At 37.9% G+C, this 17,480-nt stretch overlaps 1 protein-coding gene and 1 long non-coding RNA gene across 14 annotated transcripts in view; one reads left to right on the top strand and one right to left on the bottom strand.

Moving 5' to 3' along the window:
- Positions 1-17,480, top strand: part of NME7 (NME/NM23 family member 7) — a 262,304-nt gene that overhangs the window by 210,834 nt on the left and 33,990 nt on the right. The gene's annotated exons all lie outside the window — the stretch shown is intronic.
- The window catches only part of LOC102152256, a 54,625-nt gene that overhangs the window by 13,047 nt on the left and 24,098 nt on the right, over positions 1-17,480 (bottom strand). For 3 of the 10 annotated variants that reach the window (XR_005362127.1, XR_005362126.1, XR_005362124.1), the window contains exon 4: positions 14,926-15,064. The exons of the other annotated variants lie outside the window; for them this stretch is intronic. This is a non-coding gene — a long non-coding RNA (uncharacterized LOC102152256). The remainder of the gene's footprint in view (positions 1-14,925; positions 15,065-17,480) is intronic. 10 annotated transcript variants of the gene reach the window in all.

Below are 17,480 nucleotides of genomic sequence, written 5' to 3' on the forward strand. Positions count from 1 at the left end.
ATCATTTTCTAGCCTAACTGCATAGGAGATTTAACTGTAAGTTAATGACTGTGTGGTTTAGAAAATTAATCAAAAGCCAGAAGTTGGAGCTCTAGCAGCCTCCTGTCATGTGGCTGGTGATTCATACTTGATGTGACCTTGGATAAGTCATTTTTTCTTTCCATGCCTCACTTTTATCAGCAAAACAGGATAAAGAATGCTAATATAACCAAGAGATGTTCTCCCAGTTAGGGATTAACTGTTTGTGGATTGTTACTTGGCTTTAAATGGTAAAGTATTATAAAAACACCTAGAAGCCAGAGTAATTATCTGTTCATAAGTCTTCAGAGTGAAATTCAGGGTGAAATGGACAAGCTCTGTGATCAGGGAAGCACTTTATGCTGCTATTCATCAAGAGAACATCCTTTAGATGTAGGGTGACCATAGAATGTATTGTCTAATCCAGGACCTTTTTGAAAGGCAGATCCCACCAGGCAAGAATCTAGGACAAAAGGCACAAACCAGAAATGTCGTTAACACACTGGAATAATAGGCTCCCTATAGGAGCCAGGGAAATGGGAAAATGTTACTTCTGCTTAATCTTTTCCCCATGTGATGTTTACTGAGCTAAGTTTATTTGTGTCATAAGTGTAGACCTTAGAAGGTATGGTTTCAATTCATATTTTGTCCCCATTTATTTTATGCACTTACTATTCTTGTAGCAAACGATTGTAGTATGTATTACTTGCTGACATTGTGATAGGATTTCAGAATAAAATGAGACATTTCTCCTGTCCTCATTGAACTCACAATAAGTTTCAGAGGTCATGGATCTTAGCATGAATATAGAATCTGATTTATTTGGATTCTTCTAATTGTGACAAAGGCATTTTTGTGGTTGTAGAAATAAATGACAGCATCTGTGGTGTGAGATATTCTATGATATCATTTCACTGATAATGTTCCTGACACTTCATTGGAAGTAACTCTAAAGATCTTAAATTTGAGCTTCAAAGAAAGCATTAATGGCAAAGTGTATAGCTAAACTAGTAATCAAAGAAATGCTAGTTTTTTATTAGGTGAAAAGAATTTTTAAAGTGTTGCTGTTCATTGCTGGTAAGGCTGCTATTAAACACATACCCTCATATTCTGGTGACAGCTACATGGTAACAGATACTGAAAGCCATGAGGTTTTTCCCATTTGTCCAGAATTCTTTGATGCTGGCCAAAGGAGGAGGTGGCAGCAGGACTATGAAATGGAAAGTTATCTGCACAGATGTTCACTGAAGGAACATTTGTGGTAATTAAAATCAGAAATAACATGCATGTCCAAAACTATATCTGATGGTCCCTCCTCTGAGAAGGCTTTCTTAATACCTGTTGTCTACATCAGAGGTCCTTTCATATGTGTGTTTTCATAGCATTTTGCTTCCCTCTAACATAGTAGTGTAGTCAGGAGCTGACATAGCTCTGTGCCTGGGGCAAGTTACTCATTTCATCAAGCTAGGTTTCCTCATTCCATAAAATGAAGATAATAGCAGTACCTGCCATATCAGATAGCATAGTGCCTAGCACAGAGTAATTGCTTGACAAATGATGCAATTATATTATTATTATTATAGCCCATTGTCTGTTTGCTTATATATATGTCCCCATAAGACTGAGTACTCACAGGGAAGAGAATCTGTCTTGCCTAGCATATAAAAGCTCTTCCATAAATCATTTTGAAGAAAAAGAGGGAAAAGCGTTTGGTGAAATAAATTATGGTTCATGTACTCTGTGCAGAAGTATGTAACTTTTTTTCTAAATAATGATGGTGGAGACCTACAGCAGTCGATTCCAACCTTCCTTGCACATCAGAATCACCTAGACCATTTTTAAAATACTGATGCCCAGATCTACCCTTAGAGATTCTAATTATTTTTCTTTTGAAATAATTTCAAACTTACAGAAAAGTTCAAGTGCAGTACAAAAAAATTTTTTTCATGAACATTTAGGTTTAAGCTGCCAACATAATGCCCATATCTCTGAATACTTTAGTGTGCATTTTTTTAACATAAAAGGGCATTTTCCTACATAACTACATTAAAAGCATCCAAGTTAGGAAATTAACATTGATACATTGCTACCATTTAATCTTTAAACCCCATTCAAATCTGTCCCATTGTCTCAATAATATGTTTTAGTAGCAAAAGAATTCAGGTCAGAATCACTCATTGCATTTAGTTCTCTGCTTAGTTTCTTTCAACGGAGAGCTTTCTTCAGATTTTCCTGGACTTTCGAGACCTTGACACTTTTGACAATAACCAGCAGAGATTCATCTCTGCTCATCAGAAACTTTCCTGATGGTTTCTGCGTACATTTCTAACAAGATACTGACACACCGATTTTGCTAAACGGCATATGTTGCTTACACAAGGAGTCATTTGTTGGCTTCCCATTGTCCATGAAGCTGTGTGATGCCTGTTTGATTTTATGACCCAACCTTGTGTATGCCTCCCCTCTGCTCACTTAGCCTGAGGCACTCCACTCAGGAGCATCCCTGATGATTCTTCTTCAGTTTTACTTTATCCTTTATCTTTCCCGAAGCATCTGTGCTGCTCATGTTACTTCTGTAGTCAGTTTCCAGAACTGTTGTTTTCTGATTATCTTCGCAGGAACAACCACAGTTTACATGTGCTGAAATTGAAGTTCTCAAAGTTGACAAATAGGTATACAGTAGAAAATATAAATGTGTTTGAATTTTGAATTCTGTACACCAAAATGATATATCAGTCATTCATTCAGATATTTATTTAAAAAAATTAAAAACAGCACTGTGGACACAGCAGTAAACAGGATACATGCAGCCCTCGCTCGTGGAGTTTACCTTTTAGAAGATAGTAATTGTTTTTTAGAATCATGAAAATAAGGATCTTGCCTCTGTTTTTGTTTTCCGAATATTCTGCAAATTGGTTATATCAATTTGTGGTTATAAAATAAAAATTTTTAAAGCTTATAAAATAGGGGTGCCAGTGTGGCTCAGTTGGCTGAGTGTTAGACTTTTGATTTCAGCTCCAGTCATGAATCTCAGGACCATGAGATCAAGCCTCACATCAGGTTTCACACTCAGCTCCTTGAGATTCTCTCACCCTCTCCCTCTGCATAGCGTGCATGCTATTTCTCTCTAAAATAAATAATCTTTTTAAAAGTTTTTAAAAATATTTCATTGTATGTATAAATAGCCAGTCAAAACAAATCTGAAACTAGATACATAATTATTTCTGGATTGTTTTTTTTTTTTTTTTTTGTTCTAGCATACTCTGGAAAAAAAAATCAACCATTAACCAGAAATAAACATAGGTGTAGGAGTTAGATGATTGGACAGGCCTGGATTTCTTGGCTGTGGTTAGAATGGGTCTCTGCACACACTGACTTTCATAATTTATCTTTAGTTTTAGTTTGTATCTCAAAAGAGGAGTTGTGATTTTTACTAGTACATTGTCAAAGAGGGAACAGCTTGTCCAAAGACAAGAGCAAGTAGCTTTCTCTAAGGGATTTAAAAATAGTTTAGTAAGGCTGAGACTTTGACCTTGAGGTGGAAAATGACAACAGATAAGGCTAGGAAAGTCATCAAGGGCCTTGTAAAGTTATGTTAAAACATCTGAACTTCATCCAGACAGCAACAGGGATCCATAAAAGTATCATACAGAGGGGATTAGCACAATCATGTTTGTGTTACAGGGATCACTCTGGCTGCAGGATGGAGAACAGATCAAACATGGGATGGTAGGGGGAGGAGGTCCGTCTGGAGGGAGGGAGACCAGGTAGAAGGCGGTTAAGGTAATTTAGGGGAAGATTCAGGTAGCCTGAGGGGATGTGGCAGTAGGAAGAGCCAGAAGCGGTAAGCTTCAAAAGATGTTTAGGAGGGTAGAACTGACAGCCTCAGAGATTAATTGGATGTAAAGGGTAACCTATGGCAATGAAACAAGAATAACTCCTATCTCCAAAGTGAAGATAATGGAGACTACCATAATTATCTATGATACCAAAATTTCTGAAAACCAAAGTTCTTTCATAAATTTGGTAGCAAAGCCTAACCGGATCTTACATATATTTTTTCCACAACCTACTTAGTGTGACTGTCCACACTGCTGTAGAAGTATTAATGTATCAGATTACATATGGAAAACTCCCCAGACTCCTGGTATAATATAAAATATGTAGACCATCTATATTCAGTGGCTTCTATATAATGTGTAGCACATATAACATATTACTATTCTAAGTTTCAAAACATCTGTCACCAGGAGTTTGAATAAGGGATAGTGGAGAAGTTTTGAAACAGCCATGGAGAATGAGCTGATCACAACCTATAGATTTCTGGGTGATATTTAGGATTCAATTGATTTGAGATACTATTTGTATCATGAATTTATTGTTTTTCTTAGGTACAGTTGAAATGAACAGGGATGAGGCTTTTGCCAGTAGGTGCATGAGGCAGGATCATTGGGGATGTTAGCAAAAGTGCTTGCAGTTATAAATAAGGGAAGATGTGATGGGAGGAGGTGCTAGAATCAAAGGAGACCTAGATCAAAAGGGACCTAGAGCCTCAGAGAAGGGGCAGATATTCTTCAGGGACAGAGGTTCTGGAACACTTGAGGGCAGGAGCTGCAGTCAGAATAGACTCGCCTTAATTTAAAATTTCAGAGGAGGAGCTTTTCATAGTGATGATGAGGTTCAAAGTGTGGCCATGGAAGAGGAGACCAGCATGGAGCAGAAGCCACCAGAGATGTGGAGCCTTCAGCACTGAGTGAAGCTAAAGTCACTGGGGATCCTGGCTGGGAGGCAGAGTGGAGAAGAAAATGGTGATCCAAAGCCTGAAGTTTTCAGCAAAGTAGAGATGGTGAACCTGAGGTATGACAGCAAAAGGAGGAGAAGAGAGGATCTGGCCAGGTGGCAGAGGCTCAGAGTCCAGGTCCTACATGAGGGAAAAAGGAAAGCACTGCTTCTCCAATCCTGGTCAGAGAAACTTCACCCAAGACTCCAAAGAAGTGATGCCTTCAGGAGTATCCAGGTTTCACTTCAGGCTGGGAGGTCCAGATAAGTTCAAGTGTGAGGGGTGTTTACTTTGAGACTGAGGGGCTGGAGGGGGCAAGAATAGTGAGAGAAAGGAAAGGGGAACCCCGGAAATGGGGGAAATAGGTGACCAGATGGCCTCCATCTTGGTGGATGGGGTGTTATAAGTTAGTAGTTGTTTTTCTGTAGTTAGAGGCTGGAATGTAGGTGGTCTGAACCTGGTAGAGCAACTCCACAACCTAGAAACCAGGCTCTACCTTCTTGTTCCTCACAGATGTTCTTAGCCTATGCCTTTTGCTGTGTGGTCTCCCACGTGGTTGTTGGAGCCACATTTATCACTTCTGTGATCCAGGCATGAAGATGGGGAAGAGCAAGGGCCAGAAGGTGGAAAACACCAGCTCAGTCAGCATCCTCTTTTCTGCACACCTTAAGGAAATATTCCAGGAGCCCTACCCAGAAAATTCTGCTTCTGATTTATTTGCTAGAACTTAGTCCAGTGGCCACTCCTTTCTTCAATGGGAGCTGGTAAATATAGAGAGCAGTGAGAACATGGCTACCTCCAACAAAGTCAAGCTTCTGTTGGAAGAAAGAAGGAGAGTGCGCACCGGGGAAGAGCAGCATCTGCCACAAATGGTCAACAAGAATAACAGGTATTGAGCTAGGGACCAGGTTTCCACTAGAACTGGCCCCTGCTGTTCCCCATTATGGTAGTTCTCAAGAGTCCTCCCCTGACCATCACCTACATCAGCTGCATCACCTGAGAAATCGATGGAAATGAAACTTTGGCCCCAGGAATCTGCTTTACAAAGCCCTCCAGGTGAATCTGATACCCCTAAGGCAGTGGTTCCCAGCCAGTAGCAAGCATCAACATCACCAACGGAGGTTTTGTGTTTTGTTTTTTATTCCAGTAAATTGACAGTGTTATATTAGTTTTAGGTATATAATACGGAGTTTTTAAAACTACATAAGCCTGGAGTTGTATCACAAAAGATTCTGGTTAAGTAGGTTTGGGATGAGCTTCTTGTATCTGTGGAGTTTTTGTTTTTGTTTCTGGAGCGGGGGCAGGGGACAGTTTATGTTGCAGGTGATTCTGATACAGATAATAATTAAACTAGCATTTGGAAATTACTGACCTTTGTACCTTTTGTGGAAAAGTTGGCCATGGTTCTGCTTTTGAGGAAAACAGACCCTGTCAGGAGGCCAGCAAAGAGGTTATTTGCATCCAGGACCTAGAACTGGAAACAGCAGCAGCCTCTGAAATTGGAAGGGATCTTGGAATTGGAAGCCTCTCTCAATGGGTCCAGCTGCAGCCAAGTGTTATTATACTTCCAGGGAGAGCAAGCTTCCGAATGGGGAAGTCTGTGGCCTCTTGGGAAGGAGCCAGTCATGACCTGGTTGATTACCTGGATTTCTTGGTGGATGTCTCAGTGTTGAGGCTACCATATGCCCTTTCAGGGAATGACTAGAGGCCTGGGTGTATGTGTGTATGTGTGTGTGTGCACACACACTCTTTAATGAAGTAATGCATTCCAGGGCTGACAAGGACAGAGGCCTTGGGTCTCTTACAGCTGAAGACAAATTCTTCAAATTTACACTCACCCCTTAACATGGGCCTGTGATGCACAGGTGTGCAGGGGTCCAAGCCATATCTTTTTTTCCTTCTAGTCTCCCTTGATGGTCTGGACCTCTTGGACTTTTGAATCTCTAGCCCCTGCCTAGTATACTGTGGGCTTTTAGTCAATGTCTATTAAGTAAACATGTGGGGGAGCATATCATGAATGAGGACAGTGTACCTCCATCCCCCTTCTCTTTCCATATGGCTGAAATGTCACACCCTGATGAGGTGAGCCCCACTTTCAAGTGTCACATCCCACTACTCCCTCCATTTACCAGTTGTCAAAAAAGTCTACTGCTTCTTTCACTGCCGACTGTATGCTGCTAAAACCTGAGCTATGTGTATGCAGAAAGCTGATGGTTTGCAGAGAGTTTTCATCCTCTCAAACATAGTGTTTCAGAGGTCTCTACATTAACCTTAAAAGTATCTTGAAAATATAATAGGCATTAGGCTATAAAATTCTAATTCTTTATGGCCCAGTAAAGAATTGGTATTTTCTCAGATAAAGGAATCTTGGACTAAAATTTCATGTTCCCTCTTATGTCCTATAATGTGTAGAGATCATGTTCCTTGCTAGATTACTTTGATTACTTTTACCCCAGATAGTCTGCACATTATCTCAGTAAGAAAGGAATCCTAATATTTCCCTCATTTAGCATAGGTAGGAATTTAGTTTTTTTTTTCATGGTGATAATGGATCTCTATTTATAAAATGCTAGAATAACTTATTCCCAACAGTCATAATAACTGTTTACTTCATGGAAATTTTTATATCCATTAATATTATAATATCCAGGCCATCATTATGATGACTGAAATCACATTCCACGCAGGGGATTTTCAGGTTTATAGGTCCCTCCCTTTCTCAAATACAGCCTCAGCTCCAGCTTCCTTTGCCTTGGTTATCTTTTCAATCTGAAAAGTAATAAGCCTTATGGATAAGGATTAAAAGATTATATTTAATATGATTGATCCCATTTTATTTTTTATTGAAGTATAATTACCATATGTCATATTAGATTCAATGTACACATATGGATTTAACAATCTATATATTGCTCAGTGCTCCCCACACTAAGATCAGTTACCATCTGTTCACCATTTGACCTTATTACAATATTATTGACTATATTCCCTCCACTATACATTTCATCTCCATGACTTATTTTATAACTGGAAACTTATACTTTTTACTTCCCCCCACTCTTTTTTTGTCCTTCCTCAAGCCCACAACCCTCTGGCAACCACCAGTCTATTCTCTGATTTGTTTACTTGTTTGTTTATAAAGATTTTATTTATTTATTCATGAGAAACAGAGAGAGAGGGAGAGACATAGGCAGAGGGAGAAGCAGACTTTCTGCAGGGAGCCCCATGCAAGACTTGATCCCAGGACCCCGGGATCATGACCTGAGCTGAAGGCAGATTCTCAACCACTGAACCACCCATGGATCCCTATTCTCTGATTTAAGACTGTGTTTGTTTTTTGTTTATTTTGTTTTTCAGATTCCACATATAAGTGAAATCATATGGTATTTGTCTTTCTCTGACTTATTTCACTTGGTATTATGCCTTCTAGATCCATCCATGTTGTCACAAATGACAAGATCTCATTCTTTCTTACAACATAGTAGTATTTCACTGTTTAAAGATACCACCTCTTTATCCATTTATGCATCCATGATAAATAATGCTGCAATAAACATAGGGGTGCATCTATCTTTTTGATTTAGTGTTTCTGTTTCCTTTGGGTAAATGCCTAATAGCATGATTATTGGATTATTGGATTATTGATATTTGTATTTTTAATTTTTTGAGGGACCTCCATACTGTTTTCCACAGTGCATTTGCATTTGCATTCCCACCAATTTGCATTCCCACCAACAGTGTGGGAGGGTTCTCTTTTTTATCCACATGCTCATCAACACCTGTTATTTCTTGCCTTTTTTATACTGGCCATTCTGACAGGTATGAGGTGATATGTCATTGTGGTTTTGATTTGCATTTCTCTGATGATCAGTGATATTGAACACTTTTTTCATGTGTCTATTGGCCATCTGAATGTCTTCTTTGGAAAAATGTTTATTCAGGTCTTCTGCCTGTTTTTGTTTTTGTTTTTGTTTTCTGCCTGTTTTAATCAGATTGTTTGTGGCTTTTGGTATTGAGATGTAGAAGTTGTTTATATATTTTGTGTATGAATCCCTTTATTGGATATATTATTGCAAAAAACTTCTCCCATTCAGTAGATTACCTTTTTGTTTTGTTGATGGTTCCCTTTGCTGTGCAAAAACTTTTTAATTTTATGTAATTCCAGTGGTTTATTTTTGTTTGTTTCCCTTGTCTGAGGACACATAACACAAAGTGTTTTGTGTTTCCATACAGATTTTTAGGATTATTTGTTCTAATTCTATGAAGAATGTTGAGTATTTTGATAGGGATTGTATTGAATCTGTCGATTGCTTTTGGTAGTATGGATATTTTAATGATATTAACTCTTCCAGTCTATGAGCATGGTATATCCTTCCATTTGTGTCATCTTCAGTTTCTTTCATCAATATTTTATAGTTTTTAGGGTACTGGTCTTTCTCCTCTTTGATTAAATTTATTACTAGGTATTTTATTATTTTTGGTGCAATTTAAATAACATTGTATTCTTAATTTTCTTACTGCTACTTTGTTATTAGTGGATAGAAACAACAGATTTCTAGTTATTAACCTTGTATTATATAACTTTACTGAATTCATTTATCAGTCGTAATAGTGTTGTGGTGGAGTCTTTAGGATTTTTGATGTTCTGCAAACAGTGAATTTTACTTCTTCCTTACCAATTTGGATATTTTTTATTTCTTTTTATTGTCTGATTGCTGCAGCTAGGACTTCCAGTACTATGTTGAATAAAAGTGGTGAAAGTAGACCTTGAAAGGAAAAGCTTTCAATTTTTCAACATTGAATATGATATTAACTGTGGGTTTGTCATATATGACCTTTATTATGTTGAAGTATGTTCCCTTTAAACCCACTTTGTTGAGTTTTTATCATGAATGGATGTTGTATTTTGTGAAAAGTTTTTTCTGCACCTATTAAGATGAATATGTGCTTATTATCATTTCTTTTAATGTGATATACTACATTGATTGATTTATGAATATTGATCCATCCTTGCAAGTGGGAATAAGTCCCTCTTGTTTGCAGTAAATGATTTTTTTTAATGTATTGCTGGATTCAGTTTGCTCATATTTTGTTGAAGATTCTTACAATTATATTAATCAAAGATATTGGCCTGTAATTTTTTGTGTGTGATGTCTTTATCAGATTTTAGTGTCAGGGTAATTAATGCTAGCCTCATAGAATAAATTTGGTCTTTCCTTCTATTTTTTTAGAATAGTTGGAGAACAGGTATTAACTCTGCTTTAAATATTTGGTAGAATTGGGGATCCCTGGGTGGCTCAGCGGTTTAGCGCCTGCCTTTGGCCCAGGGTGTGATCCTGGAGTCCCAGGATCAAGTCCCGCGTCAGGCTCCCGGCATGGAGCCTGCTTCTCCCTCCTCCTGTGTCTCTGCCTCTCTCTCTCTATGTCTATCATAAATAAATAAATCTTTAAAAAAAATAAAAATAAAAATAAAAATAAAAAATAAATAAATATTTGGTAGAATTCATCTGTAAGGCCCTGTAGTCCTGGATTTTGTTGGGAGTTTTTTGATTACTGATTTTAATTTAATTGCTATTAATTGGTCTGTTCAAATTTTCTATTTCTTCCTGATGCAGTTTTGAAAGGTTATGTGTTTCTAAGAATTTATCCATTTCTTCTAGGTTGTCTAATTTGTTGGCATATAATTTTTAATACTATTCTCTTACAATCTTTTTTATTTTTGTGGTGTCAGTTGTTATTTCTCCTCCATTTCTGATTTTATTTGCATTTCTTTTTTTTTTTGTTGATAGTCTGGGTAAAGGTTTATCAGTTTTATTTATCTTTTTAAAGAGCAGCTCTTGGTTTCATTGATCATTTCTATCATCTTATAGTCTCTATTTCATTTGTTTCTGCTCTAATCCTTTTATTTCCTTATTTCAATGAGCTTTAGGCTTGTTTCCTCTAGCTCCTTTGGTGTATAGGTAGGTTGTTTATTTGAGATTTTTCTTTTTTCTTGAGATAGGCCTGGGTCACTATAAATTTCCCTCTTAGAACTACCTTTCCTTCGTCAAAAGTTTTTGAATCATTGTGTTTATGTTTTCATTTGTTTCCATGTATTTTTTTATTTCCTCTTTGATTTCTTGGTTGACCCATTAATTGTTTAATAACATGCTGTTTAGCCTCCACGTGTCTGTTTTTTCCATATTTTTTCTTGTAATTGCTTTCTAGTGTCATACTGTTGTGATTGGAAAAGATGCTTGATACTATTTCAGTCTTCTTATATTTGTTGAGACTTTTTCTGTGGCCTAACATGTGATCTATCTTGAAAAATGTGCCATGTGCCCTTGGGGAAAAAAATGTGTTTTCTGTTTTTGTATGGAATGTTCTTATATATCTATTAGGTCCATGTGGTCTAATGTGTTGCTCAAAAGCTCAATTTCCTTGTTGATTTTCTGTCTGGATAATCTATCCATTGATGTAAGTGGGATGTTAAAGTTCTCTACTATTATTGGATTACTGTCCACCTCTCCTTTATCTGTTAAATTTGCTTCATGTATTTAGGTGCTCCTGTGTTGGGAACATATTTACAACTATTATATCCTGTTGTTGGATTGATCCCTTTATAATTATGTGTTGCAGTTCTTTGTCTCCTGCTACAGTTTTTGTTTTAAAGTCTATTTAGTCTAATACAAGTATTACTAACCTGGCTTTTTTTTGTTTCCATTTACATGGTATGTTTTTACATCCTTTTACTTTTAATCTATATGTGTCCTTAGGTCTGAAGTGAGTTTCTTGTACACAGCACATAGATGAGTCTTATTGTTTTTAATCCCTTTAGTAATTCTGTTTTGGGATTGGAGCATTTAGTCCATTTCTATTGAAAATAATTATTAATAGTTATGTACTTACTGCCATTATGTTGCATCCTGGGTTTTTGTTTTTGTTGTTGTTGTTTTGGTTTTGTGTGTGTGTGGTTCTGCCCTTTTCATTTTACCTTCTTTTGCTCTCTTCCCTTGTGGTTTGATGGCTTTTTTTAGTGTTGATGGCTTTCTTTAGTGTTATGCTTGGATTCCTTTCTTTTTATATTAAGTTCAAAACATTATAGGGATCCCTGGGTGGCGCAGTGGTTTGGCACCTGCCTTTGACCCAGGGCACGATCCTGGAGACCCCGGATCAAATCCCACGTTGGGCTCCCGGTGCATGGAGCCTGCTTCTCCCTCTGCCTCTCTCTCTCTCTCTCTCTCTCTCTCTCTCTCCCCTGTGTGACTATCATAAATAAATAAAAATAAAAAAATTATAAAAACACTAAATTGTTAGTCTCCTGTCCCCATTTTATGTATATAATGTTATATCTTACATCTTTCTGCGACTAATTTTTTAGATATAATTGCTTTTACCAATTTTGCATTTTAATCTTCACATTGGCTCTATAATGGCTAATCTATACCTGTATTATATGTTTGCTTTTACCTGCAAAAATTTTTTTCATAATTTTTTTACTTCTAGTTATGGGCTTTTCTTTCCACTTAAAGAATTCCCTTTAACATTTTTGTAAGGCTTCTTTAGTGAAGGTGAACTTTTAAAACTTTTGTTCATCTGGGAAATTATCTCTCCTTCTGTTCTTTCTTAAAAATTTTTAAAAGATTTATTTATTTATTATTTTAGAGAAAAAAGAGCAAGCACATGTGATGGGGAGGGGCAAAGGGGAAGGAGAGGGAGAACCTCAAGCAGACTCTCCACTGAGCATGGAGTAGGGCTCAGTCTTATGACCCCAAGATCATGACCTGAGCCAAAATCAAGAGTTGGACTCTTAACCAAGTGACTCAGGCACCCCTCTTTTCTTCTATTCTTAATGATAATATGGCTGGGTAGAGTATTCTTGGTTGCAGGTTTTGTCCTTTCAGCGCTCTTTGCTGACTTGCAAAGTTTCTGCTTAAAAATCAGCGGACAGCCTTATGAGGTTTCCCTTGTATGTAACTTTATTTTTCTCTTGCTGTTTTAAAACTTCTCTCTTTAGGGGATCCCTGGGTGGCGCAGTGGTTTGGTGCCTGCCTTTGGCCCAGGGCACGATCCTGGAGACCCGGGATCGAGTCCCACGTCGGGCTCCCGGTGCATGGAGCCTGCTTCTCCCTCTGCCTGTGTCTCTGCCTCTCTCTCTCTCTGTGTGACTATCATAAATAAATAAATAAATAAATAAATAAATAAATAAATAAATAAATATTTAAGAAAATTAAAAAGAAATTCTCTCTTTATCATTACTTTTTGGCATTTTAATTATTATGTGTCATGGTATGGACATCTTGGGTTCATCTTGTTAGGACTCTTGTGCCTCTTGCACTTGGATGTCTGTTTTCTCCCCCCGGGTGAGAGAAGTTTTCAGCTCTTCTTCAAATCAGTTTTCTGCTTCTCTCTCTCTCTCATTTCTGAGATCCCTCTAATGTGAATTTGATTAAACTTAATGATGTCACTGAGTTCCCTTTAACCTATTCTCATTTTTTATTATTATCTTTTTTCTTTTTGCTATTCAACTCAGTTGCTTTCCATTTTTCTGTCTTCCAGATCACTGATCTGTTCTGAATTCTTTAACCTGCTGTTGATTCCTTCTAGTTTATTTTTACTTTCAGTTATTCAGTTTTCAGCTCTAACTGGTTCTTTTTTATACTTTTTATGTCTTTGTTGAAGTTCTCACTGAGTTCATCCAATGTTTTCTCAAGTCCAGTGAGTATCTTTATGACCATCACTTTGAATTCTATATGAGACATGTTGCTTATCTCTATTTCATTTATCTCTTTTACTGTGATTTGTCATGTTCTTTCCTTTGGGACACATTCCTCTGTCTTCTCATTTTGTCTGTGTTTGTTTCTACATTAGGTAGGTCAGGTGCATCTCTTGGTCTTTAAACTAGTATCCTAGTGTAAAATGGGTCCTGTGATGCCCTCTAGCACACTGCATCCTGGTCACAAGAATCAGGTGTTCCAGGTGTGTCTTCTGTGTGGCTGCATGCACCTTAGTGTTGGGGCCGAGCTGTGACTGCCTTCAGCCCAGCCAGCTGCAATGATCTACTTTGTCTACTGTAGGCATCTTGGGCAGGATTTGGTTTCTGCCCTGTTGAGACGCCTGATGCAGGCCTGTGGTCTCATTGGTGGACAAAGCTGGTAATCAAACTGTCTCCAGTTATCCTCTCTGCTGCAATTGTGGGTATACCAAAGGGCAGGTCTTGCTCCTTGTATGGACAACTGAGTCTCTAGTTGGTGGATGGGGCCAGTAGTCAGCCTAGCTATCTGCAGATAGCCTCTCTAACACATTTGCAGGATGCCAAAGGGCAAGCCTTGCTCCCTATGCAGCCAGCTAAGAGGCCAGGCTGCTGGAACTGTGGGCACACTAGTGAATGGAGTTACCTCTCTCTCCCTCCCCAGGGCAGGAGTTACTTTGGAGTGGCTCTGATCCCAGGGCTGCCTTAAGGATATGGTGGGGCAGGAGCTGCTTTGGAGGGATGCCTGTTGAGGTGGGAAGATTGGACGGGGTGGGTCAACAGGGGAACATTGGAATAGGTACATTGTGCTAACAGGGCAAATGAAGTGTTGGTGCTGGCTGCTACAAGTGTCCAGCTATGTAGACTGGAGAGAGGAAGGGTAATGATGCCTGCCAGCACTTTCATCCCTGGATAACTCTCTTGAAGGTCCCTGCCCCTCTGGCACATGTTCTAAGATTAGTCAGTAACTTCATACATACTCCAGGTGCTTTTCAAATGACTGCTTCTGTACTGTGTTTTGGGCTTGATTGTTTTCCATTCTGTCTCTCTAAGAACAAGGACTCAGTTTCTCATTGCCCTTCAACTCTCCCAGGATTAAGTCCACTGATTTTTAAAATTCTGAGTTAAGCCCTGATAATTTTCAAACCTCCTAAAATTAAGCCCCAGTGGTTTTGAAAGCCAGATGTTACAGAAACTCATCCTCCCAATGCCTGTACCTAGTGTCTGTGGAGCCTGCTGAGGGGTCTGATCCCCTGCTTCTCCATACTTGTGATATCCTTCCTATTTGTGGTTAGTCTTGTCAGGGATTTGGTTCCCAACTGTGTGCCCAACCCTCCTACCCTTTTAAATATGGCTTCCTCTTTACAATTAACTGTGGAAAGTCCATTATGCTGACCTTCAGGTCATTTTTAGAGTTACTTGCATAGATGTAGCTATTATCTTGGTGTGTAGGTGGGATGAGGTGAGCTCAGAATCCTCCTTTCCCTGATTGATCCCACCTTATACAGGCGGGTATAAAGTCATTCACTGTAGACCTTAGGAAATAAATCAAAATTTTATTTTGGAAAGATTGGTTAATTAATAACTATGGAAAATCCACATAGAATAAATAGATACAAAATCATTGGACTAAAAATAACCTTAAAGGAACATTTAAGAATCTCTAGGAATTTTGTTTTAGCACTTTCTCATCCTCCCTGCCTATTCCCTAGTAGTGATTCTCAGACTTCAGCTGAGGCAGAATCTGCTAGAGGGCTTTTGAAGCCCACAGATTACTGAACCCTAAAGTTTTTGATTGAGTAGATCTAATCTGCATTTCTAACAAGGTCTCAGTTAACACTGATTCCATTGGTCTAGAGTACCACACTTTTGAGAACTACTGCCCAAAGCCAAAAGCCACTGTACACCCTTATACTATTAAGTTGAATTGTTTGTTCCCTTGGTTAATTGTTCTCAGATTTGGATTTCGTAGACTAGGAACATTTCCAAAAATAAACCAAGCAATGAAAAACAGTAACAAACTCCACATTGAAGAGATATATAAAAATCAACTTTTAAAAATCTACCAAATAAGGACATTAAAAACAATTGTTTCTCATCATCACCGTCATTTTATTTTGAAAAGACATTTATTTGCCAGTCTTTTAATATAGAACAATGGACTGTCTCTTCAACTGGGTAAATTCATCTTTACTCAAAGCTCAACTTTGTTGCTATGCCATGCCAAGGACATGATAGTGAAAGCAATTTGCTGCAGGTACAGGCAAAAACATGGTTGCACTTTGTAGGTAATTTTTTTAAGGTTATTTATTTTTATTTATTTATTTGAGAGAGAGAGATGGGGAGAGAGAGCATGAGCAGTGGGGAGAGGCAGAGGGAGAAGCAGACTCTCCACTTAGCAGGGAGCCTGACACAGGCCTCGATCCCAGGACTCTGATATCATGACCTGAGCCAAAGGAAGACACTTAACTGACTAAACTACCCAGGCTTCTGCATTTTGTAGGTAATTTTAAATCAATAATAGAATCTACTAAAAATTTGTCTGCTTTATATTTTCACCATGCCCAGGTAGTTCCAAACAACAGTGAGAATATATTGCCCTCTATCTGAGATCGACCACTACTGCCTAGCTTGTGGTTCACCACTGCTTTATTGCCCTAGTTTTTCCCATTTTGCCAGAGGATAGTAAAATGTCATCCTGGACCAGCATCACCTGGGGAATGGTGGACAGAAGCCACTGGGCTAAGTTATATGTGATTATGGAGTCTTTGGATTCTTAATTATACTGAAACTTGATATGGAAAACAATCATGTTTCTTAGGTCAAAAAAAAGTATAAATTATTTGAGATTTCTTTAATCTTGAGAAGTGATTTTGTCCATGTTAAAGAAAATTGTACAAATTAAAAAAACACATTAATAATATAGAGGTCAAAAATTCTTTTTTCAATTCTCTGGAGAGGAAAATCTTCTATTACTTGTACCACCTAGGCTCAGATATGATACATAGGTATGAATGTAAATGACTCTATTTAACTATGACTAACTGACAAAGGTAGAATATTCTAGAGACACTTGGGTGGCTCAGTGGTTGAGTGTCTGCCTTTGGGTCAGGTCATGATCCCAGGGTCCTGGGATCAAGTCCCACATCAGGCTCACCACAGGGAGCCTGCTTCTGCCTCTGCCTCTCTTCTGTGTCTCTCATGAATAAATAAATAACATATTTTTTTAAAAAGGTAGAATATTCTAATTCCAAGTAGAAAGCCAGAGATTTTTCTGTAACACTGAATTCAATATAATATGAAGAATTAAAAAGTGATTTTGTCTCTTTAATCTATGACTGATTTTTAAGTTACTGAAATGTGTGTGTATACATTTTATTTCAGTTTTATTAAGTCAGTATAAGAATATGCACTCATTTCAGTAGGTGTTGTTTTCAGGACACAAATATTAGGTAGTCCCAGTCATTGAGGAATTGAAAGGTTAGCTAGAAAATGAGATAAATGCACGTATAAAGTCAAATTGTAATATGCAATCAAACACTAGCATAAGAGAATGTTGCTGGACAATGAGTATATGATGAAATGTCAGAAACATGACAAGTGAAGGAGAGTTTAGTGAAGAACAGTATGACTAGCTGAAGAGATGAATCTCATTAATGAAATAGAATTTCTTGAAAAGGGCCTGAAAGAATAAGGTAGATTTTTATATACAGAGAGGAACAGAAAATGGCAGGCTAGTTTTGCCTAAATCATTGAGTTGCCCAAATCTAGTTAAAGTGGAGAGTTCTTTTGGTACTCTATGGGAGATAAATTTGGAAATGTAAATTAATGTAAATTAAGCCTAGATTATGAAGGCATCCAAAGCCTTTCCAATGACAATATTGAACATTGGGATAATGATGATAAAAATAGTAACTGCAATTTATTGAGTAGTATATACCAGCCACTGTG

Source organism: Canis lupus, chromosome 7, assembly GCF_011100685.1.
Source record: "Canis lupus familiaris isolate Mischka breed German Shepherd chromosome 7, alternate assembly UU_Cfam_GSD_1.0, whole genome shotgun sequence".
Taxonomy (NCBI): Eukaryota; Metazoa; Chordata; class Mammalia; order Carnivora; family Canidae; genus Canis; species Canis lupus.